Genomic DNA, 22,917 nt, shown 5'->3' on the forward strand with positions numbered 1-22,917 from the left:
CGTCCTCCGCTAGTGTCGAAGGCTGCACGCGCCCAGCAAATGACAGGGGGTGCAACGAGCAGCAGTGCGTCTCACACACGCGGCGGTGCGCCCGCCAATTCGGCCGTCGCTCTGCTGGGACGCCGGGCGCGCCTCCCCGCGCCGTCCTCGAGGAACTGGCGGTTGCGGAAGGAAGCGCTTTCGTCAAATGCGGCCGAAAACTAACATTTTGTGTGTTGGGAGAAAAGCCGAACGCGAATTCTGCCGTGCTCCTACATTAGATGAGCGCCAACGGCCATACCATGATGAATACACCGGTTCTCCTCCGATCACCGAAGTTAAGCATCATCGGGCCCGGCTAGTTCTTGGATGGGTGACCGCCTGGGAAACCCAGGTGCTGTTGGCTCCCTTCCTTTTTTTTTATGTCGCCAGCCCAATTTTCAAACTACCTTTCTGTTGTGACAAAGATGCTTCCTTAAGCCTTTTAAACTACTGTAATGGTACGAAAATGTAGTAATTAACTCAGTTTGAGGGAGAATGTGCTAACCAAGTTTGCCAAGAAGACTTTGAAAACGACAAAACAGTACGAATCGGCAGGTGATTTCTGAAATACGTCACCGCCTATTGTTGTGTAGGAGTGTAGAGTTCCAAATTTGATTTGTAACCACGAATTTATTCCTTAGTCGTCTCGTCTCGTCTCGTCTCGTCTCGTCCCGCAGACGTTTGTCGTGCTTGCGCTGTCATATGGACCACGACCCGAGCGGCAGCGAGCGGCAGTCGAGCAAAGTCGGGACAAGTCGGGACGGGGACAGGGACAGGGATAGGAATGGTGCGAATGCACTGCAAACTACGCAGACACCTGGTGTGAGGCGAGGCGAAGCGAGGAAGCCCACATCGCTACCAGTGGCGCCCTCCAGCACGATAATGCCACACCCCGCACAGGCCCTCCGCTGAACACCAGGGACAAGATGCGTCCTCCGCTAGTGTCGAAGGCTGCACGCGCCCAGCAAATGACAGGGGGTGCAACGAGCAGCAGTGCGTCTCACACACGCGGCGGTGCGCCCGCCAATTCGGCCGTCGCTCTGCTGGGACGCCGGGCGCGCCTCCCCGCGCCGTCCTCGAGGAACTGGCGGTTGCGGAAGGAAGCGCTTTCGTCAAATGCGGCCGAAAACTAACATTTTGTGTGTTGGGAGAAAAGCCGAACGCGAATTCTGCCGTGCTCCTACATTAGATGAGCGCCAACGGCCATACCATGATGAATACACCGGTTCTCGTCCGATCACCGAAGTTAAGCATCATCGGGCCCGGCTAGTACTTGGAAGGGTGACCGCCTGGGAAACCCAGGTGCTGTTGGCTCCCTTCCTTTTTTTTTTATGTCGCCAGCCCAATTTTCAAACTACCTTTCTGTTGTGACAAAGATGCTTCCTTAAGCCTTTTAAACTACTGTAATGGTACGAAAATGCAGTAATTAACTCAGTTTGAGGGAGAATGTGCTAACCAAGTTTGCCAAGAAGACTTTGAAAACGACAAAACAGTACGAATCGGCAGGTGATTTCTGAAATACGTCACCGCCTATTGTTGTGTAGGAGTGTAGAGTTCCAAATTTGATTTGTAACCACGAATTTATTCCTTAGTCGTCTCGTCTCGTCTCGTCTCGTCTCGTCCCGCAGACGTTTGTCGTGCTTGCGCTGTCATATGGACCACGACCCGAGCGGCAGCGAGCGGCAGTCGAGCAAAGTCGGGACAAGTCGGGACGGGGACAGGGACAGGGATAGGAATGGTGCGAATGCACTGCAAACTACGCAGACACCTGGTGTGAGGCGAGGCGAAGCGAGGAAGCCCACATCGCTACCACAGGCGCCCTCCAGCACGATAATGCCACACCCCGCACAGGCCCTCCGCTGAACACCAGGGACAAGATGCGTCCTCCGCTAGTGTCGAAGGCTGCACGCGCCCAGCAAATGACAGGGGGTGCAACGAGCAGCAGTGCGTCTCACACACGCGGCGGTGCGCCCGCCAATTCGGCCGTCGCTCTGCTGGGACGCCGGGCGCGCCTCCCCGCGCCGTCCTCGAGGAACTGGCGGTTGCGGAAGGAAGCGCTTTCGTCAAATGCGGCCGAAAACTAACATTTTGTGTGTTGGGAGAAAAGCCGAATGCGAATTCTGCCGTGCTCCTACATTAGATGAGCGCCAACGGCCATACCATGATGAATACACCGGTTCTCGTCCGATCACCGAAGTTAAGCATCATCGGGCCCGGCTAGTACTTGGATAGGTGACCGCCTGGGAAACCCGGGTGCTGTTGGCTCACTTCCTTTTTTTTTATGTCGCCAGCCCAATTTTCAAACTACCTTTCTGTTGTGAGAAAGATGCTTCCTTAAGCCTTTTAAACTACTGTAATGGTACGAAAATGCAGTAATTAACTCAGTGTGAGGGAGAATGTGCTAACCAAGTTTGCCAAGAAAACTTTGAAAACGACAAAACAGTACGAATCGGCAGGTGATTTCTGAAATACGTCACCGCCTATTGATGTGTAGGAGTGTAGAGTTCCAAATTTGATTTGTAACCACGAATTTATTCCTTAGTCGTCTCGTCTCGTCTCGTCTCGTCTCGTCCCGCAGACGTTTGTCGTGCTTGCGCTGTCATATGGACCACGACCCGAGCGGCAGCGAGCGGCAGTCGAGCAAAGTCGGGACAAGTCGGGACGGGGACAGGGACAGGGATAGGAATGGTGCGAATGCACTGCAAACTACGCAGACACCTGGTGTGAGGCGAGGCGAAGCGAGGAAGCCCACATCGCTACCAGTGGCGCCCTCCAGCACGATAATGCCACACCCCGCACAGGCCCTCCGCTGAACACCAGGGACAAGATGCGTCCTCCGCTAGTGTCGAAGGCTGCACGCGCCCAGCAAATGACAGGGGGTGCAACGAGCAGCAGTGCGTCTCACACACGCGGCGGTGCGCCCGCCAATTCGGCCGTCGCTCTGCTGGGACGCCGGGCGCGCCTCCCCGCGCCGTCCTCGAGGAACTGGCGGTTGCGGAAGGAAGCGCTTTCGTCAAATGCGGCCGAAAACTAACATTTTGTGTGTTGGGAGAAAAGCCGAACGCGAATTCTGCCGTGCTCCTACATTAGATGAGCGCCAACGGCCATACCATGATGAATACACCGGTTCTCGTCCGATCACCGAAGTTAAGCATCATCGGGCTCGGCTAGTACTTGGATGGGAGACCGCCTGGGAAACCCGGGTGCTGTTGGCTCCCTTCCTTTTTTTTTATGTCGCCAGCCCAATTTTCAAACTACCTTTCTGTTGTGACAAAGATGCTTCCTTAAGCCTTTTAAACTACTGTAATGGTACGAAAATGCAGTAATTAACTCAGTTTGAGGGAGAATGTGCTAACCAAGTTTGCCAAGAAGACTTTGAAAACGACAAAACAGTACGAATCGGCAGGTGATTTCTGAAATACGTCACCGCCTATTGTTGTGTAGGAGTGTAGAGTTCCAAATTTGATTTGTAACCACGAATTTATACCTTAGTCGTCTCGTCTCGTCTCGTCTCGTCTCGTCCCGCAGACGTTTGTCGTGCTTGCGCTGTCATATGGACCACGACCCGAGCGGCAGCGAGCGGCAGTCGAGCAAAGTCGGGACAAGTCGGGACGGGGACAGGGACAGGGATAGGAATGGTGCGAATGCACTGCAAACTACGCAGACACCTGGTGTGAGGCGAGGCGAGGCGAGGCGAGGAAGCCCACATCGCTACCAGTGGCGCCCTCCAGCACGATAATGCCACACCCCGCACAGGCCCTCCGCTGAACACCAGGGACAAGATGCGTCCTCCGCTAGTGTCGAAGGCTGCACGCGCCCAGCAAATGACAGGGGGTGCAACGAGCAGCAGTGCGTCTCACACACGCGGCGGTGCGCCCGCCAATTCGGCCGTCGCTCTGCTGGGACGCCGGGCGCGCCTCCCCGCGCCGTCCTCGAGGAACTGGCGGTTGCGGAAGGAAGCGCTTTCGTCAAATGCGGCCGAAAACTAACATTTTGTGTGTTGGGAGAAAAGCCGAACGCGAATTCTGCCGTGCTCCTACATTAGATGAGCGCCAACGGCCATACCATGATGAATACACCGGTTCTCGTCCGATCACCGAAGTTAAGCATCATCGGGCCCGGCTAGTACTTGGATGGGTGACCGCCTGGGAAACCCAGGTGCTGTTGGCTCCCTTCCTTTTTTTTTTATGTCGCCAGCCCAATTTTCAAACTACCTTTCTGTTGTGACAAAGATGCTTCCTTAAGCCTTTTAAACTACTGTAATGGTACGAAAATGCAGTAATTAACTCAGTGTGAGGGAGAATGTGCTAACCAAGTTTGCCAAGAAGACTTTGAAAACGACAAAACAGTACGAATCGGCAGGTGATTTCTGAAATACGTCACCGCCTATTGTTGTGTAGGAGTGTAGAGTTCCAAATTTGATTTGTAACCACGAATTTATTCCTTAGTCGTCTCGTCTCGTCTCGTCTCGTCCCGCAGACGTTTGTCGTGCTTGCGCTGTCATATGGACCACGACCCGAGCGGCAGCGAGCGGCAGTCGAGCAAAGTCGGGACAAGTCGGGACGGGGACAGCGACAGGGGTAGGAATGGTGCGAATGCACTGCAAACTACGCAGACACCTGGTGTGAGGCGAGGCGAAGCGAGGAAGCCCACATCGCTACCAGTGGCGCCCTCCAGCACGATACTGCCACACCCCGCACAGGCCCTCCGCTGAACACCAGGGACAAGATGCGTCCTCCGCTAGTGTCGAAGGCTGCACGCGCCCAGCGAATGACAGGGGGTGCAACGAGCAGCAGTGCGTCTCACACACGCGGCGGTGCGCCCGCCAATTCGGCCGTCGCTCTGCTGGGACGCCGGGCGCGCCTCCCCGCGCCGTCCTCGAGGAACTAGCGGTTGCGGAAGGAAGCGCTTTCGTCAAATGCGGCCGAAAACTAACATTTTGTGTGTTGGGAGAAAAGCCGAACGCGAATTCTGCCGTGCTCCTACATTAGATGAGCGCCAACGGCCATACCATGATGAATACACCGGTTCTCGTCCGATCACCGAAGTTAAGCATCATCGGGCCCGGCTAGTACTTGGATGGGTGACCGCCTGGGAAACCCGGGTGCTGTTGGCTCCCTTCCTTTTTTTTTTTTTTGTTATGTCGCCAGCCCAATTTTCAAACTACCTTTCTGTTGTGACAAAGATGCATCCTGAAGCCTTTTAAACTACTGTAATGGTACGAAAATGCAGTAATTAACTCAGTTTGAGGGAGAATGTGCTAACCAAGTTTGCCAAGAAGACTTTGAAAACGACAAAACAGTACGAATCGGCAGGTGATTTCTGAAATACGTCACCGCCTATTGTTGTGTAGGAGTGTAGAGTTCCAAATTTGATTTGTAACCACGAATTTATTCCTTAGTCGTCTCGTCTCGTCTCGTCTCGTCCCGCAGACGTTTGTCGTGCTTGCGCTGTCATATGGACCACGACCCGAGCGGCAGCGAGCGGCAGTCGAGCAAAGTCGGGACAAGTCGGGACGGGGACAGGGACAGGGATAGGAATGGTGCGAATGCACTGCAAACTACGCAGACACCTGGTGTGAGGCGAGGCGAGGCGAGGCGAGGAAGCCCACATCGCTACCAGTGGCGCCCTCCAGCACGATAATGCCACACCCCGCACAGGCCCTCCGCTGAACACCAGGGACAAGATGCGTCCTCCGCTAGTGTCGAAGGCTGCACGCGCCCAGCAAATGACAGGGGGTTCAACGAGCAGCAGTGCGTCTCACACACGCGGCGGTGCGCCCGCCAATTCGGCCGTCGCTCTGCTGGGACGCCGGGCGCGCCTCCCCGCGCCGTCCTCGAGGAACTGGCGGTTGCGGAAGGAAGCGCTTTCGTCAAATGCGGCCGAAAACTAACATTTTGTGTGTTGGGAGAAAAGCCGAACGCGAATTCTGCCGTGCTCCTACATTAGATGAGCGCCAACGGCCATACCATGATGAATACACCGGTTCTCGTCCGATCACCGAAGTTAAGCATCATCGGGCCCGGCTATTACTTGGATGGGTGACCGCCTGGGAAACCCAGGTGCTGTTGGCTCCCTTCCTTTTTTTTTTTATGTCGCCAGCCCAATTTTCAAACTACCTTTCTGTTGTGACAAAGATGCTTCCTTAAGCCTTTTAAACTACTGTAATGGTACGAAAATGCAGTAATTAACTCAGTTTGAGGGAGAATGTGCTAACCAAGTTTGCCAAGAAGACTTTGAAAACGACAAAACAGTACGAATCGGCAGGTGATTTCTGAAATACGTCACCGCCTATTGTTGTGTAGGAGTGTAGAGTTCCAAATTTGATTTGTAACCACGAATTTATTCCTTAGTCGTCTCGTCTCGTCTCGTCTCGTCTCGTCCCGCAGACGTTTGTCGTGCTTGCGCTGTCATATGGACCACGACCCGAGCGGCAGCGAGCGGCAGTCGAGCAAAGTCGGGACAGGGACAGGGATAGGAATGGTGCGAATGCACTGCAAACTACGCAGACACCTGGTGTGAGGCGAGGCGAAGCGAGGAAGCCCACATCGCTACCAGTGGCGCCCTCCAGCACGATACAGCCACACCCCGCACAGGCCCTCCGCTGAACACCAGGGACAAGATGCGTCCTCCGCTAGTGTCGAAGGCTGACCGCGCCCAGCGAATGACAGGGGGTGCAACGAGCAGCAGTGCGTCTCACACACGCGGCGGTGCGCCCGCCAATTCGGCCGTCGCTCTGCTGGGACGCCGGGCGCGCCTCCCCGCGCCGTCCTCGAGGAACTGGCGGTTGCGGAAGGAAGCGCTTTCGTCAAATGCGGCCGAAAACTAACATTTTGTGTGTTGGGAGAAAAGCCGAACGCGAATTCTGCCGTGCTCCTACATTAGATGAGCGCCAACGGCCATACCATGATGAATACACCGGTTCTCGTCCGATCACCGAAGTTAAGCATCATCGGGCTCGGCTAGTACTTGGATGGGAGACCGCCTGGGAAACCCGGGTGCTGTTGGCTCCCTTCCTTTTTTTTTATGTCGCCAGCCCAATTTTCAAACTACCTTTCTGTTGTGACAAAGATGCTTCCTTAAGCCTTTTAAACTACTGTAATGGTACGAAAATGCAGTAATTAACTCAGTTTGAGGGAGAATGTGCTAACCAAGTTTGCCAAGAAGACTTTGAAAACGACAAAACAGTACGAATCGGCAGGTGATTTCTGAAATACGTCACCGCCTATTGTTGTGTAGGAGTGTAGAGTTCCAAATTTGATTTGTAACCACGAATTTATACCTTAGTCGTCTCGTCTCGTCTCGTCTCGTCTCGTCCCGCAGACGTTTGTCGTGCTTGCGCTGTCATATGGACCACGACCCGAGCGGCAGCGAGCGGCAGTCGAGCAAAGTCGGGACAAGTCGGGACGGGGACAGGGACAGGGATAGGAATGGTGCGAATGCACTGCAAACTACGCAGACACCTGGTGTGAGGCGAGGCGAGGCGAGGCGAGGAAGCCCACATCGCTACCAGTGGCGCCCTCCAGCACGATAATGCCACACCCCGCACAGGCCCTCCGCTGAACACCAGGGACAAGATGCGTCCTCCGCTAGTGTCGAAGGCTGCACGCGCCCAGCAAATGACAGGGGGTGCAACGAGCAGCAGTGCGTCTCACACACGCGGCGGTGCGCCCGCCAATTCGGCCGTCGCTCTGCTGGGACGCCGGGCGCGCCTCCCCGCGCCGTCCTCGAGGAACTGGCGGTTGCGGAAGGAAGCGCTTTCGTCAAATGCGGCCGAAAACTAACATTTTGTGTGTTGGGAGAAAAGCCGAACGCGAATTCTGCCGTGCTCCTACATTAGATGAGCGCCAACGGCCATACCATGATGAATACACCGGTTCTCGTCCGATCACCGAAGTTAAGCATCATCGGGCCCGGCTAGTACTTGGATGGGTGACCGCCTGGGAAACCCAGGTGCTGTTGGCTCCCTTCCTTTTTTTTTTATGTCGCCAGCCCAATTTTCAAACTACCTTTCTGTTGTGACAAAGATGCTTCCTTAAGCCTTTTAAACTACTGTAATGGTACGAAAATGCAGTAATTAACTCAGTGTGAGGGAGAATGTGCTAACCAAGTTTGCCAAGAAGACTTTGAAAACGACAAAACAGTACGAATCGGCAGGTGATTTCTGAAATACGTCACCGCCTATTGTTGTGTAGGAGTGTAGAGTTCCAAATTTGATTTGTAACCACGAATTTATTCCTTAGTCGTCTCGTCTCGTCTCGTCTCGTCCCGCAGACGTTTGTCGTGCTTGCGCTGTCATATGGACCACGACCCGAGCGGCAGCGAGCGGCAGTCGAGCAAAGTCGGGACAAGTCGGGACGGGGACAGCGACAGGGGTAGGAATGGTGCGAATGCACTGCAAACTACGCAGACACCTGGTGTGAGGCGAGGCGAAGCGAGGAAGCCCACATCGCTACCAGTGGCGCCCTCCAGCACGATACTGCCACACCCCGCACAGGCCCTCCGCTGAACACCAGGGACAAGATGCGTCCTCCGCTAGTGTCGAAGGCTGCACGCGCCCAGCGAATGACAGGGGGTGCAACGAGCAGCAGTGCGTCTCACACACGCGGCGGTGCGCCCGCCAATTCGGCCGTCGCTCTGCTGGGACGCCGGGCGCGCCTCCCCGCGCCGTCCTCGAGGAACTAGCGGTTGCGGAAGGAAGCGCTTTCGTCAAATGCGGCCGAAAACTAACATTTTGTGTGTTGGGAGAAAAGCCGAACGCGAATTCTGCCGTGCTCCTACATTAGATGAGCGCCAACGGCCATACCATGATGAATACACCGGTTCTCGTCCGATCACCGAAGTTAAGCATCATCGGGCCCGGCTAGTACTTGGATGGGTGACCGCCTGGGAAACCCGGGTGCTGTTGGCTCCCTTCCTTTTTTTTTTTTTTGTTATGTCGCCAGCCCAATTTTCAAACTACCTTTCTGTTGTGACAAAGATGCATCCTGAAGCCTTTTAAACTACTGTAATGGTACGAAAATGCAGTAATTAACTCAGTTTGAGGGAGAATGTGCTAACCAAGTTTGCCAAGAAGACTTTGAAAACGACAAAACAGTACGAATCGGCAGGTGATTTCTGAAATACGTCACCGCCTATTGTTGTGTAGGAGTGTAGAGTTCCAAATTTGATTTGTAACCACGAATTTATTCCTTAGTCGTCTCGTCTCGTCTCGTCTCGTCCCGCAGACGTTTGTCGTGCTTGCGCTGTCATATGGACCACGACCCGAGCGGCAGCGAGCGGCAGTCGAGCAAAGTCGGGACAAGTCGGGACGGGGACAGGGACAGGGATAGGAATGGTGCGAATGCACTGCAAACTACGCAGACACCTGGTGTGAGGCGAGGCGAGGCGAGGCGAGGAAGCCCACATCGCTACCAGTGGCGCCCTCCAGCACGATAATGCCACACCCCGCACAGGCCCTCCGCTGAACACCAGGGACAAGATGCGTCCTCCGCTAGTGTCGAAGGCTGCACGCGCCCAGCAAATGACAGGGGGTTCAACGAGCAGCAGTGCGTCTCACACACGCGGCGGTGCGCCCGCCAATTCGGCCGTCGCTCTGCTGGGACGCCGGGCGCGCCTCCCCGCGCCGTCCTCGAGGAACTGGCGGTTGCGGAAGGAAGCGCTTTCGTCAAATGCGGCCGAAAACTAACATTTTGTGTGTTGGGAGAAAAGCCGAACGCGAATTCTGCCGTGCTCCTACATTAGATGAGCGCCAACGGCCATACCATGATGAATACACCGGTTCTCGTCCGATCACCGAAGTTAAGCATCATCGGGCCCGGCTATTACTTGGATGGGTGACCGCCTGGGAAACCCAGGTGCTGTTGGCTCCCTTCCTTTTTTTTTTTATGTCGCCAGCCCAATTTTCAAACTACCTTTCTGTTGTGACAAAGATGCTTCCTTAAGCCTTTTAAACTACTGTAATGGTACGAAAATGCAGTAATTAACTCAGTTTGAGGGAGAATGTGCTAACCAAGTTTGCCAAGAAGACTTTGAAAACGACAAAACAGTACGAATCGGCAGGTGATTTCTGAAATACGTCACCGCCTATTGTTGTGTAGGAGTGTAGAGTTCCAAATTTGATTTGTAACCACGAATTTATTCCTTAGTCGTCTCGTCTCGTCTCGTCTCGTCCCGCAGACGTTTGTCGTGCTTGCGCTGTCATATGGACCACGACCCGAGCGGCAGCGAGCGGCAGTCGAGCAAAGTCGGGACAAGTCGGGACGGGGACAGGGACAGGGGTAGGAATGGTGCGAATGCACTGCAAACTACGCAGACACCTGGTGTGAGGCGAGGCGAAGCGAGGAAGCCCACATCGCTACCAGTGGCGCCCTCCAGCACGATACTGCCACACCCCGCACAGGCCCTCCGCTGAACACCAGGGACAAGATGCGTCCTCCGCTAGTGTCGAAGGCTGCACGCGCCCAGCGAATGACAGGGGGTGCAACGAGCAGCAGTGCGTCTCACACACGCGGCGGTGCGCCCGCCAATTCGGCCGTCGCTCTGCTGGGACGCCGGGCGCGCCTCCCCGCGCCGTCCTCGAGGAACTGGCGGTTGCGGAAGGAAGCGCTTTCGTCAAATGCGGCCGAAAACTAACATTTTGTGTGTTGGGAGAAAAGCCGAACGCGAATTCTGCCGTGCTCCTACATTAGATGAGCGCCAACGGCCATACCATGATGAATACACCGGTTCTCGTCCGATCACCGAAGTTAAGCATCATCGGGCCCGGCTAGTACTTGGATGGGTGACCGCCTGGGAAACCCGGGTGCTGTTGGCTCCCTTCCTTTTTTTTTTTTGTTATGTCGCCAGCCCAATTTTCAAACTACCTTTCTGTTGTGACAAAGATGCATCCTGAAGCCTTTTAAACTACTGTAATGGTACGAAAATGCAGTAATTAACTCAGTTTGAGGGAGAATGTGCTAACCAAGTTTGCCAAGAAGACTTTGAAAACGACAAAACAGTACGAATCGGCAGGTGATTTCTGAAATACGTCACCGCCTATTGTTGTGTAGGAGTGTAGAGTTCCAAATTTGATTTGTAACCACGAATTTATTCCTTAGTCGTCTCGTCTCGTCTCGTCTCGTCCCGCAGACGTTTGTCGTGCTTGCGCTGTCATATGGACCACGACCCGAGCGGCAGCGAGCGGCAGTCGAGCAAAGTCGGGACAAGTCGGGACGGGGACAGGGACAGGGGTAGGAATGGTGCGAATGCACTGCAAACTACGCAGACACCTGGTGTGAGGCGAGGCGAAGCGAGGAAGCCCACATCGCTACCAGTGGCGCCCTCCAGCACGATACTGCCACACCCCGCACAGGCCCTCCGCTGAACACCAGGGACAAGATGCGTCCTCCGCTAGTGTCGAAGGCTGCACGCGCCCAGCGAATGACAGGGGGTGCAACGAGCAGCAGTGCGTCTCACACACGCGGCGGTGCGCCCGCCAATTCGGCCGTCGCTCTGCTGGGACGCCGGGCGCGCCTCCCCGCGCCGTCCTCGAGGAACTGGCGGTTGCGGAAGGAAGCGCTTTCGTCAAATGCGGCCGAAAACTAACATTTTGTGTGTTGGGAGAAAAGCCGAACGCGAATTCTGCCGTGCTCCTACATTAGATGAGCGCCAACGGCCATACCATGATGAATACACCGGTTCTCGTCCGATCACCGAAGTTAAGCATCATCGGGCCCGGCTAGTACTTGGATGGGTGACCGCCTGGGAAACCCGGGTGCTGTTGGCTCCCTTCCTTTTTTTTTTTTGTTATGTCGCCAGCCCAATTTTCAAACTACCTTTCTGTTGTGACAAAGATGCATCCTGAAGCCTTTTAAACTACTGTAATGGTACGAAAATGCAGTAATTAACTCAGTTTGAGGGAGAATGTGCTAACCAAGTTTGCCAAGAAGACTTTGAAAACGACAAAACAGTACGAATCGGCAGGTGATTTCTGAAATACGTCACCGCCTATTGTTGTGTAGGAGTGTAGAGTTCCAAATTTGATTTGTAACCACGAATTTATTCCTTAGTCGTCTCGTCTCGTCTCGTCTCGTCCCGCAGACGTTTGTCGTGCTTGCGCTGTCATATGGACCACGACCCGAGCGGCAGCGAGCGGCAGTCGAGCAAAGTCGGGACAAGTCGGGACGGGGACAGCGACAGGGGTAGGAATGGTGCGAATGCACTGCAAACTACGCAGACACCTGGTGTGAGGCGAGGCGAAGCGAGGAAGCCCACATCGCTACCAGTGGCGCCCTCCAGCACGATACTGCCACACCCCGCACAGGCCCTCCGCTGAACACCAGGGACAAGATGCGTCCTCCGCTAGTGTCGAAGGCTGCACGCGCCCAGCGAATGACAGGGGGTGCAACGAGCAGCAGTGCGTCTCACACACGCGGCGGTGCGCCCGCCAATTCGGCCGTCGCTCTGCTGGGACGCCGGGCGCGCCTCCCCGCGCCGTCCTCGAGGAACTAGCGGTTGCGGAAGGAAGCGCTTTCGTCAAATGCGGCCGAAAACTAACATTTTGTGTGTTGGGAGAAAAGCCGAACGCGAATTCTGCCGTGCTCCTACATTAGATGAGCGCCAACGGCCATACCATGATGAATACACCGGTTCTCGTCCGATCACCGAAGTTAAGCATCATCGGGCCCGGCTAGTACTTGGATGGGTGACCGCCTGGGAAACCCGGGTGCTGTTGGCTCCCTTCCTTTTTTTTTTTTTTGTTATGTCGCCAGCCCAATTTTCAAACTACCTTTCTGTTGTGACAAAGATGCATCCTGAAGCCTTTTAAACTACTGTAATGGTACGAAAATGCAGTAATTAACTCAGTTTGAGGGAGAATGTGCTAACCAAGTTTGCCAAGAAGACTTTGAAAACGACAAAACAGTACGAATCGGCAGGTGATTTCTGAAATACGTCACCGCCTATTGTTGTGTAGGAGTGTAGAGTTCCAAATTTGATTTGTAACCACGAATTTATTCCTTAGTCGTCTCGTCTCGTCTCGTCTCGTCCCGCAGACGTTTGTCGTGCTTGCGCTGTCATATGGACCACGACCCGAGCGGCAGCGAGCGGCAGTCGAGCAAAGTCGGGACAAGTCGGGACGGGGACAGGGACAGGGGTAGGAATGGTGCGAATGCACTGCAAACTACGCAGACACCTGGTGTGAGGCGAGGCGAAGCGAGGAAGCCCACATCGCTACCAGTGGCGCCCTCCAGCACGATACTGCCACACCCCGCACAGGCCCTCCGCTGAACACCAGGGACAAGATGCGTCCTCCGCTAGTGTCGAAGGCTGCACGCGCCCAGCGAATGACAGGGGGTGCAACGAGCAGCAGTGCGTCTCACACACGCGGCGGTGCGCCCGCCAATTCGGCCGTCGCTCTGCTGGGACGCCGGGCGCGCCTCCCCGCGCCGTCCTCGAGGAACTGGCGGTTGCGGAAGGAAGCGCTTTCGTCAAATGCGGCCGAAAACTAACATTTTGTGTGTTGGGAGAAAAGCCGAACGCGAATTCTGCCGTGCTCCTACATTAGATGAGCGCCAACGGCCATACCATGATGAATACACCGGTTCTCGTCCGATCACCGAAGTTAAGCATCATCGGGCCCGGCTAGTACTTGGATGGGTGACCGCCTGGGAAACCCGGGTGCTGTTGGCTCCCTTCCTTTTTTTTTTTGTTATGTCGCCAGCCCAATTTTCAAACTACCTTTCTGTTGTGACAAAGATGCATCCTGAAGCCTTTTAAACTACTGTAATGGTACGAAAATGCAGTAATTAACTCAGTTTGAGGGAGAATGTGCTAACCAAGTTTGCCAAGAAGACTTTGAAAACGACAAAACAGTACGAATCGGCAGGTGATTTCTGAAATACGTCACCGCCTATTGTTGTGTAGGAGTGTAGAGTTCCAAATTTGATTTGTAACCACGAATTTATTCCTTAGTCGTCTCGTCTCGTCTCGTCTCGTCCCGCAGACGTTTGTCGTGCTTGCGCTGTCATATGGACCACGACCCGAGCGGCAGCGAGCGGCAGTCGAGCAAAGTCGGGACAAGTCGGGACGGGGACAGCGACAGGGGTAGGAATGGTGCGAATGCACTGCAAACTACGCAGACACCTGGTGTGAGGCGAGGCGAAGCGAGGAAGCCCACATCGCTACCAGTGGCGCCCTCCAGCACGATACTGCCACACCCCGCACAGGCCCTCCGCTGAACACCAGGGACAAGATGCGTCCTCCGCTAGTGTCGAAGGCTGCACGCGCCCAGCGAATGACAGGGGGTGCAACGAGCAGCAGTGCGTCTCACACACGCGGCGGTGCGCCCGCCAATTCGGCCGTCGCTCTGCTGGGACGCCGGGCGCGCCTCCCCGCGCCGTCCTCGAGGAACTAGCGGTTGCGGAAGGAAGCGCTTTCGTCAAATGCGGCCGAAAACTAACATTTTGTGTGTTGGGAGAAAAGCCGAACGCGAATTCTGCCGTGCTCCTACATTAGATGAGCGCCAACGGCCATACCATGATGAATACACCGGTTCTCGTCCGATCACCGAAGTTAAGCATCATCGGGCCCGGCTAGTACTTGGATGGGTGACCGCCTGGGAAACCCGGGTGCTGTTGGCTCCCTTCCTTTTTTTTTTTTTTGTTATGTCGCCAGCCCAATTTTCAAACTACCTTTCTGTTGTGACAAAGATGCATCCTGAAGCCTTTTAAACTACTGTAATGGTACGAAAATGCAGTAATTAACTCAGTTTGAGGGAGAATGTGCTAACCAAGTTTGCCAAGAAGACTTTGAAAACGACAAAACAGTACGAATCGGCAGGTGATTTCTGAAATACGTCACCGCCTATTGTTGTGTAGGAGTGTAGAGTTCCAAATTTGATTTGTAACCACGAATTTATTCCTTAGTCGTCTCGTCTCGTCTCGTCTCGTCCCGCAGACGTTTGTCGTGCTTGCGCTGTCATATGGACCACGACCCGAGCGGCAGCGAGCGGCAGTCGAGCAAAGTCGGGACAAGTCGGGACGGGGACAGGGACAGGGGTAGGAATGGTGCGAATGCACTGCAAACTACGCAGACACCTGGTGTGAGGCGAGGCGAAGCGAGGAAGCCCACATCGCTACCAGTGGCGCCCTCCAGCACGATACTGCCACACCCCGCACAGGCCCTCCGCTGAACACCAGGGACAAGATGCGTCCTCCGCTAGTGTCGAAGGCTGCACGCGCCCAGCGAATGACAGGGGGTGCAACGAGCAGCAGTGCGTCTCACACACGCGGCGGTGCGCCCGCCAATTCGGCCGTCGCTCTGCTGGGACGCCGGGCGCGCCTCCCCGCGCCGTCCTCGAGGAACTGGCGGTTGCGGAAGGAAGCGCTTTCGTCAAATGCGGCCGAAAACTAACATTTTGTGTGTTGGGAGAAAAGCCGAACGCGAATTCTGCCGTGCTCCTACATTAGATGAGCGCCAACGGCCATACCATGATGAATACACCGGTTCTCGTCCGATCACCGAAGTTAAGCATCATCGGGCCCGGCTAGTACTTGGATGGGTGACCGCCTGGGAAACCCGGGTGCTGTTGGCTCCCTTCCTTTTTTTTTTTTATGTCGCCAGCCCAATTTTCAAACTACCTTTCTGTTGTGAGAAAGATGCTTCCTTAAGCCTTTTAAACTACTGTAATGGTACGAAAATGCAGTAATTAACTCAGTTTGAGGGAGAATGTGCTAACCAAGTTTGCCAAGAAGACTTTGAAAACGACAAAACAGTACGAATCGGCAGGTGATTTCTGAAATACGTCACCGCCTATTGTTGTGTAGGAGTGTAGAGTTCCAAATTTGATTTGTAACCACGAATTTATTCCTTAGTCGTCTCGTCTCGTCTCGTCTCGTCTCGTCCCGCAGACGTTTGTCGTGCTTGCGCTGTCATATGGACCACGACCCGAGCGGCAGCGAGCGGCAGTCGAGCAAAGTCGGGACAAGTCGGGACGGGGACAGGGACAGGGATAGGAATGGTGCGAATGCACTGCAAACTACGCAGACACCTGGTGTGAGGCGAGGCGAGGCGAGGCGAGGCGAGGCGAGGAAGCCCACATCGCTACCAGTGGCGCCCTCCAGCACGACACTGCCACACCCCGCAGAGGCCCTCCGCTGAACACCAGGGACAAGATGCGTCCTCCGCTAGTGTCGAAGGCTGCACGCGCCCAGCAAATGACAGGGGGTGCAACGAGCAGCAGTGCGTCTCACACACGCGGCGGTGCGCCCGCCAATTCGGCCGTCGCTCTGCTGGGACGCCGAGCGCGCCTCCCCGCGCCGTCCTCGAGGAACTGGCGGTTGCGGAAGGAAGCGCTTTCGTCAAATGCGGCCGAAAACTAACATTTTGTGTGTTGGGAGAAAAGCCGAACGCGAATTCTGCCGTGCTCCTACATTAGATAAGCGCCAACGGCCATACCATGATGAATACACCGGTTCTCGTCCGATCACCGAAGTTAAGCATCATCGGGCCCGGCTAGTACTTGGACGGGTGACCGCCTGGGAAACCCGGGTGCTGTTGGCTCCCTTCCTTTTTTTTTTTCTATGTCGCCAGCCCAATTTTCAAACTACCTTTCTGTTGTGAGAAAGATGCTTCCTTAAGCCTTTTAAACTACTGTAATGGTACGAAAATGCAGTAATTAACTCAGTTTGAGGGAGAATGTGCTAACCAAGTTTGCCAAGAAGACTTTGAAAACGACAAAACAGTACGAATCGGCAGGTGATTTCTGAAATACGTCACCGCCTATTGTTGTGTAGGAGTGTAGAGTTCCAAATTTGATTTGTAACCACGAATTTATTCCTTAGTCGTCTCGTCTCGTCTCGTCTCGTCCCGCAGATGTTTGTCGTGCTTGCGCTGTCATATGGACCACGACCCGAGCGGCAGCGAGCGGCAGTCGAGCAAAGTCGGGACAAGTCGGGACGGGGACAGGGACAGGGGTAGGAATGGTGCGAATGCACTGCAAACTACGCAGACACCTGGTGTGAGGCGAGGCGAAGCGAGGAAGCCCACATCGCTACCAGTGGCGCCCTCCAGCACGATACTGCCACACCCCGCACAGGCCCTCCGCTGAACACCAGGGACAAGATGCGTCCTCCGCTAGTGTCGAAGGCTGCACGCGCCCAGCGAATGACAGGGGGTGCAACGAGCAGCAGTGCGTCTCACACACGCGGCGGTGCGCCCGCCAATTCGGCCGTCGCTCTGCTGGGACGCCGGGCGCGCCTCCCCGCGCCGTCCTCGAGGAACTGGCGGTTGCGGAAGGAAGCGCTTTCGTCAAATGCGGCCGAAAACTAACATTTTGTGTGTTGGGAGAAAAGCCGAACGCGAATTCTGCCGTGCTCCTACATTAGATGAGCGCCAACGGCCATACCATGATGAATACACCGGTTCTCGTCCGATCACCGAAGTTAAGCATCATCGGGCCCGGCTAGTACTTGGATGGGTGACCGCCTGGGAAACCCGGGTGCTGTTGGCTCCCTTCCTTTTTTTTTTTTTTGTTATGTCGCCAGCCCAATTTTCAAACTACCTTTCTGTTGTGACAAAGATGCATCCTGAAGCCTTTTAAACTACTGTAATGGTACGAAAATGCAGTAATTAACTCAGTTTGAGGGAGAATGTGCTAACCAAGTTTGCCAAGAAGACTTTGAAAACGACAAAACAGTACGAATCGGCAGGTGATTTCTGAAATACGTCACCGCCTATTGTTGTGTAGGAGTGTAGAGTTCCAAATTTGATTTGTAACCACGAATTTATTCCTTAGTCGTCTCGTCTCGTCTCGTCTCGTCCCGCAGACGTTTGTCGTGCTTGCGCTGTCATATGGACCACGACCCGAGCGGCAGCGAGCGGCAGTCGAGCAAAGTCGGGACAAGTCGGGACGGGGACAGGGACAGGGGTAGGAATGGTGCGAATGCACTGCAAACTACGCAGACACCTGGTGTGAGGCGAGGCGAAGCGAGGAAGCCCACATCGCTACCAGTGGCGCCCTCCAGCACGATACTGCCACACCCCGCACAGGCCCTCCGCTGAACACCAGGGACAAGATGCGTCCTCCGCTAGTGTCGAAGGCTGCACGCGCCCAGCGAATGACAGGGGGTGCAACGAGCAGCAGTGCGTCTCACACACGCGGCGGTGCGCCCGCCAATTCGGCCGTCGCTCTGCTGGGACGCCGGGCGCGCCTCCCCGCGCCGTCCTCGAGGAACTGGCGGTTGCGGAAGGAAGCGCTTTCGTCAAATGCGGCCGAAAACTAACATTTTGTGTGTTGGGAGAAAAGCCGAACGCGAATTCTGCCGTGCTCCTACATTAGATGAGCGCCAACGGCCATACCATGATGAATACACCGGTTCTCGTCCGATCACCGAAGTTAAGCATCATCGGGCTGGGCTAGTACTTGGATGGGTGACCGCCTGGGAAACCCGGGTGCTGTTGGCTCCCTTCCTTTTTTTTTTTATGTCGCCAGCCCAATTTTCAAACTACCTTTCTGTTGTGACAAAGATGCTTCCTTAAGCCTTTTAAACTACTGTAATGGTACGAAAATGCAGTAATTAACTCAGTTTGAGGGAGAATGTGCTAACCAAGTTTGCCAAGAAGACTTTGAAAACGACAAAACAGTACGAATCGGCAGGTGATTTCTGAAATACGTCACCGCCTATTGTTGTGTAGGAGTGTAGAGTTCCAAATTTGATTTGTAACCACGAATTTATTCCTTAGTCGTCTCGTCTCGTCTCGTCTCGTCTCGTCCCGCAGACGTTTGTCGTGCTTGCGCTGTCATATGGACCACGACCCGAGCGGCAGCGAGCGGCAGTCGAGCAAAGTCGGGACAAGTCGGGACGGGGACAGGGACAGGGATAGGAATGGTGCGAATGCACTGCAAACTACGCAGACACCTGGTGTGAGGCGAGGCGAGGCGAGGCGAGGCGAGGCGAGGAAGCCCACATCGCTACCAGTGGCGCCCTCCAGCACGACACTGCCACACCCCGCAGAGGCCCTCCGCTGAACACCAGGGACAAGATGCGTCCTCCGCTAGTGTCGAAGGCTGCACGCGCCCAGCAAATGACAGGGGGTGCAACGAGCAGCAGTGCGTCTCACACACGCGGCGGTGCGCCCGCCAATTCGGCCGTCGCTCTGCTGGGACGCCGAGCGCGCCTCCCCGCGCCGTCCTCGAGGAACTGGCGGTTGCGGAAGGAAGCGCTTTCGTCAAATGCGGCCGAAAACTAACATTTTGTGTGTTGGGAGAAAAGCCGAACGCGAATTCTGCCGTGCTCCTACATTAGATAAGCGCCAACGGCCATACCATGATGAATACACCGGTTCTCGTCCGATCACCGAAGTTAAGCATCATCGGGCCCGGCTAGTACTTGGACGGGTGACCGCCTGGGAAACCCGGGTGCTGTTGGCTCCCTTCCTTTTTTTTTTTTCTATGTCGCCAGCCCAATTTTCAAACTACCTTTCTGTTGTGAGAAAGATGCTTCCTTAAGCCTTTTAAACTACTGTAATGGTACGAAAATGCAGTAATTAACTCAGTTTGAGGGAGAATGTGCTAACCAAGTTTGCCAAGAAGACTTTGAAAACGACAAAACAATACGAATCGGCAGGTGATTTCTGAAATACGTCACCGCCTATTGTTGTGTAGGAGTGTAGAGTTCCAAATTTGATTTGTAACCACGAATTTATTCCTTAGTCGTCTCGTCTCGTCTCGTCTCGTCCCGCAGATGTTTGTCGTGCTTGCGCTGTCATATGGACCACGACACGAGCGGCAGCGAGCGGCAGTCGAGCAAAGTCGGGACAAGTCGGGACGGGGACAGGGACAGGGGTAGGAATGGTGCGAATGCACTGCAAACTACGCAGACACCTGGTGTGAGGCGAGGCGAAGCGAGGAAGCCCACATCGCTACCAGTGGCGCCCTCCAGCACGATACTGCCACACCCCGCACAGGCCCTCCGCTGAACACCAGGGACAAGATGCGTCCTCCGCTAGTGTCGAAGGCTGCACGCGCCCAGCGAATGACAGGGGGTGCAACGAGCAGCAGTGCGTCTCACACACGCGGCGGTGCGCCCGCCAATTCGGCCGTCGCTCTGCTGGGACGCCGGGCGCGCCTCCCCGCGCCGTCCTCGAGGAACTGGCGGTTGCGGAAGGAAGCGCTTTCGTCAAATGCGGCCGAAAACTAACATTTTGTGTGTTGGGAGAAAAGCCGAACGCGAATTCTGCCGTGCTCCTACATTAGATGAGCGCCAACGGCCATACCATGATGAATACACCGGTTCTCGTCCGATCACCGAAGTTAAGCATCATCGGGCCCGGCTAGTACTTGGATGGGTGACCGCCTGGGAAACCCGGGTGCTGTTGGCTCCCTTCCTTTTTTTTTTTTTTGTTATGTCGCCAGCCCAATTTTCAAACTACCTTTCTGTTGTGACAAAGATGCATCCTGAAGCCTTTTAAACTACTGTAATGGTACGAAAATGCAGTAATTAACTCAGTTTGAGGGAGAATGTGCTAACCAAGTTTGCCAAGAAGACTTTGAAAACGACAAAACAGTACGAATCGGCAGGTGATTTCTGAAATACGTCACCGCCTATTGTTGTGTAGGAGTGTAGGGTTCCAAATTTGATTTGTAACCACGAATTTATTCCTTAGTCGTCTCGTCTCGTCTCGTCTCGTCTCGTCCCGCAGACGTTTGTCGTGCTTGCGCTGTCATGTGGACCACGACCCGAGCGGCAGCGAGCGGCAGTCGAGCAAAGTCGGGACAAGTCGGGACGGGGACAGGGACAGGGATAGGAATGGTGCGAATGCACTGCAAACTACGCAGACACCTGGTGTGAGGCGAGGCGAAGCGAGGAAGCCCACATCGCTACCAGTGGCGCCCTCCAGCACGATACTGCCACACCCCGCACAGGCCCTCCGCTGAACACCAGGGACAAGATGCGTCCTCCGCTAGTGTCGAAGGCTGCACGCGCCCAGCGAATGACAGGGGGTGCAACGAGCAGCAGTGCGTCTCACACACGCGGCGGTGCGCCCGCCAATTCGGCCGTCGCTCTGCTGGGACGCCGGGCGCGCCTCCCCGCGCCGTCCTCGAGGAACTGGCGGTTGCGGAAGGAAGCGCTTTCGTCAAATGCGGCCGAAAACTAACATTTTGTGTGTTGGGAGAAAAGCCGAACGCGAATTCTGCCGTGCTCCTACATTAGATGAGCGCCAACGGCCATACCATGATGAATACAACGGTTCTCGTCCGATCACCGAAGTTAAGCATCATCGGGCCCGGCTAGTACTTGGATGGGTGACCGCCTGGGAAACCCGGGTGCTGTTGGCTCCCTTCCTTTTTTTTTTTTTATGTCGCCAGCCCAATTTTCAAACTACCTTTCTGTTGTGAGAAAGATGCTTCCTTAAGCCTTTTAAACTACTGTAATGGTACGAAAATGCAGTAATTAACTCAGTTTGAGGGAGAATGTGCTAACCAAGTTTGCCAAGAAGACTTTGAAAACGACAAAACAGTACGAATCGGCAGGTGATTTCTGAAATACGTCACCGCCTATTGTTGTGTAGGAGTGTAGAGTTCCAAATTTGATTTGTAACCACGAATTTATTCCTTAGTCGTCTCGTCTCGTCTCGTCTCGTCTCGTCCCGCAGACGTTTGTCGTGCTTGCGCTGTCATATGGACCACGACCCGAGCGGCAGCGAGCGGCAGTCGAGCAAAGTCGGGACAAGTCGGGACGGGGACAGGGACAGGGATAGGAATGGTGCGAATGCACTGCAAACTACGCAGACACCTGGTGTGAGGCGAGGCGAGGCGAGGCGAGGCGAGGCGAGGAAGCCCACATCGCTACCAGTGGCGCCCTCCAGCACGACACTGCCACACCCCGCAGAGGCCCTCCGCTGAACACCAGGGACAAGATGCGTCCTCCGCTAGTGTCGAAGGCTGCACGCGCCCAGCAAATGACAGGGGGTGCAACGAGCAGCAGTGCGTCTCACACACGCGGCGGTGCGCCCGCCAATTCGGCCGTCGCTCTGCTGGGACGCCGGGCGCGCCTCCCCGCGCCGTCCTCGAGGAACTGGCGGTTGCGGAAGGAAGCGCTTTCGTCAAATGCGGCCGAAAACTAACATTTTGTGTGTTGGGAGAAAAGCCGAACGCGAATTCTGCCGTGCTCCTACATTAGATGAGCGCCAACGGCCATACCATGATGAATACACAGGTTCTCGTCCGATCACCGAGGTTAAGCATCATCGGGCACGGCTAGTACTTGGATGGGTGACCGCCTGGGAAACCCGGGTGCTGTTGGCTCCCTTCCTGTTTTTTTTTTGTCATGTCGCCAGCCCAATTTTCAAACTACCTTTCTGTTGTGACAAAGATGCTTCCTTAAGCCTTTTAAACAACTGTAATGGTACGAAAATGCAGTAATTAACTCAGTTTGAGGGAGAATGTGCTAACCAAGTTTGCCAAGAAGACTTTGAAAACGACAAAACACTACGAATCGGCAGGTGATTTCTGAAATACGTCACCGCCTATTGTTGTGTAGGAGTGTAGAGTTCCAAATTTGATTTGTAACCACGAATTTATTCCTTAGTCGTCTCGTCTCGTCTCGTCTCGTCTCGTCCCGCAGACGTTTGACGTGCTTGCGCTGTCATATGGACCACGACCCGAGCGGCAGCGAGCGGCAGTCGAGCAAAGTCGGGACAAGTCGGGACGGGGACAGGGACAGGGATAGGAATGGTGCGAATGCACTGCAAACTACGCAGACACCTGGTGTGAGGCGCGGCGAGGCGAGGCGAGGCGAGGCGAGGAAGCCCACATCGCTACCAGTGGGCCCTCCAGCACGACACTGCCACACCCCGCAGAGGCCCTCCGCTGAACACCAGGGACAAGATGCGTCCTTCGCTAGTGTCGAAGGC

General features: G+C 54.9%; 1 protein-coding gene and 24 non-coding genes across 25 annotated transcripts in view; all 25 read left to right on the plus strand.

Moving 5' to 3' along the window:
• The window catches only part of LOC126101548 (proteoglycan 4-like), a 77,947-nt gene that overhangs the window by 52,651 nt on the left and 2,379 nt on the right, over window positions 1-22,917 (plus strand). The gene's annotated exons all lie outside the window — the stretch shown is intronic.
• On the plus strand, window positions 267-385 carry LOC126101895 (5S ribosomal RNA). Its single transcript, XR_007522604.1, has one exon. It is a non-coding gene; the product is annotated as a 5S ribosomal RNA (ribosomal RNA).
• Window positions 1,217-1,335, plus strand: LOC126102965 (5S ribosomal RNA). The gene has a single exon (XR_007523216.1). It is a non-coding gene; the product is annotated as a 5S ribosomal RNA (ribosomal RNA).
• On the plus strand, window positions 2,168-2,286 carry LOC126101732 (5S ribosomal RNA). The gene has a single exon (XR_007522455.1). It is a non-coding gene; the product is annotated as a 5S ribosomal RNA (ribosomal RNA).
• Window positions 3,118-3,236, plus strand: LOC126101688 (5S ribosomal RNA). Its single transcript, XR_007522414.1, has one exon. It is a non-coding gene; the product is annotated as a 5S ribosomal RNA (ribosomal RNA).
• LOC126102188 (5S ribosomal RNA) lies at window positions 4,073-4,191 on the plus strand. The gene has a single exon (XR_007522820.1). It is a non-coding gene; the product is annotated as a 5S ribosomal RNA (ribosomal RNA).
• Window positions 5,019-5,137, plus strand: LOC126102643 (5S ribosomal RNA). Its single transcript, XR_007522928.1, has one exon. It is a non-coding gene; the product is annotated as a 5S ribosomal RNA (ribosomal RNA).
• Window positions 5,977-6,095, plus strand: LOC126101708 (5S ribosomal RNA). Its single transcript, XR_007522432.1, has one exon. It is a non-coding gene; the product is annotated as a 5S ribosomal RNA (ribosomal RNA).
• On the plus strand, window positions 6,913-7,031 carry LOC126101689 (5S ribosomal RNA). Its single transcript, XR_007522415.1, has one exon. It is a non-coding gene; the product is annotated as a 5S ribosomal RNA (ribosomal RNA).
• LOC126102311 (5S ribosomal RNA) lies at window positions 7,868-7,986 on the plus strand. The gene has a single exon (XR_007522832.1). It is a non-coding gene; the product is annotated as a 5S ribosomal RNA (ribosomal RNA).
• Window positions 8,814-8,932, plus strand: LOC126102644 (5S ribosomal RNA). Its single transcript, XR_007522929.1, has one exon. It is a non-coding gene; the product is annotated as a 5S ribosomal RNA (ribosomal RNA).
• On the plus strand, window positions 9,772-9,890 carry LOC126101709 (5S ribosomal RNA). Its single transcript, XR_007522433.1, has one exon. It is a non-coding gene; the product is annotated as a 5S ribosomal RNA (ribosomal RNA).
• Window positions 10,719-10,837, plus strand: LOC126102645 (5S ribosomal RNA). The gene has a single exon (XR_007522930.1). It is a non-coding gene; the product is annotated as a 5S ribosomal RNA (ribosomal RNA).
• Window positions 11,670-11,788, plus strand: LOC126102646 (5S ribosomal RNA). Its single transcript, XR_007522931.1, has one exon. It is a non-coding gene; the product is annotated as a 5S ribosomal RNA (ribosomal RNA).
• On the plus strand, window positions 12,621-12,739 carry LOC126102647 (5S ribosomal RNA). Its single transcript, XR_007522932.1, has one exon. It is a non-coding gene; the product is annotated as a 5S ribosomal RNA (ribosomal RNA).
• LOC126102648 (5S ribosomal RNA) lies at window positions 13,574-13,692 on the plus strand. Its single transcript, XR_007522933.1, has one exon. It is a non-coding gene; the product is annotated as a 5S ribosomal RNA (ribosomal RNA).
• On the plus strand, window positions 14,524-14,642 carry LOC126102649 (5S ribosomal RNA). The gene has a single exon (XR_007522934.1). It is a non-coding gene; the product is annotated as a 5S ribosomal RNA (ribosomal RNA).
• LOC126102650 (5S ribosomal RNA) lies at window positions 15,477-15,595 on the plus strand. The gene has a single exon (XR_007522935.1). It is a non-coding gene; the product is annotated as a 5S ribosomal RNA (ribosomal RNA).
• LOC126101692 (5S ribosomal RNA) lies at window positions 16,445-16,563 on the plus strand. The gene has a single exon (XR_007522417.1). It is a non-coding gene; the product is annotated as a 5S ribosomal RNA (ribosomal RNA).
• Window positions 17,394-17,512, plus strand: LOC126102653 (5S ribosomal RNA). The gene has a single exon (XR_007522937.1). It is a non-coding gene; the product is annotated as a 5S ribosomal RNA (ribosomal RNA).
• Window positions 18,347-18,465, plus strand: LOC126102852 (5S ribosomal RNA). Its single transcript, XR_007523113.1, has one exon. It is a non-coding gene; the product is annotated as a 5S ribosomal RNA (ribosomal RNA).
• On the plus strand, window positions 19,314-19,432 carry LOC126101693 (5S ribosomal RNA). Its single transcript, XR_007522418.1, has one exon. It is a non-coding gene; the product is annotated as a 5S ribosomal RNA (ribosomal RNA).
• Window positions 20,264-20,382, plus strand: LOC126102654 (5S ribosomal RNA). The gene has a single exon (XR_007522938.1). It is a non-coding gene; the product is annotated as a 5S ribosomal RNA (ribosomal RNA).
• Window positions 21,222-21,340, plus strand: LOC126101733 (5S ribosomal RNA). Its single transcript, XR_007522456.1, has one exon. It is a non-coding gene; the product is annotated as a 5S ribosomal RNA (ribosomal RNA).
• Window positions 22,191-22,309, plus strand: LOC126102052 (5S ribosomal RNA). The gene has a single exon (XR_007522748.1). It is a non-coding gene; the product is annotated as a 5S ribosomal RNA (ribosomal RNA).

This window comes from Schistocerca cancellata, chromosome 9 (genome assembly GCF_023864275.1).
Source record: "Schistocerca cancellata isolate TAMUIC-IGC-003103 chromosome 9, iqSchCanc2.1, whole genome shotgun sequence".
In the NCBI taxonomy this organism is placed as follows: Eukaryota; Metazoa; Arthropoda; class Insecta; order Orthoptera; family Acrididae; genus Schistocerca; species Schistocerca cancellata.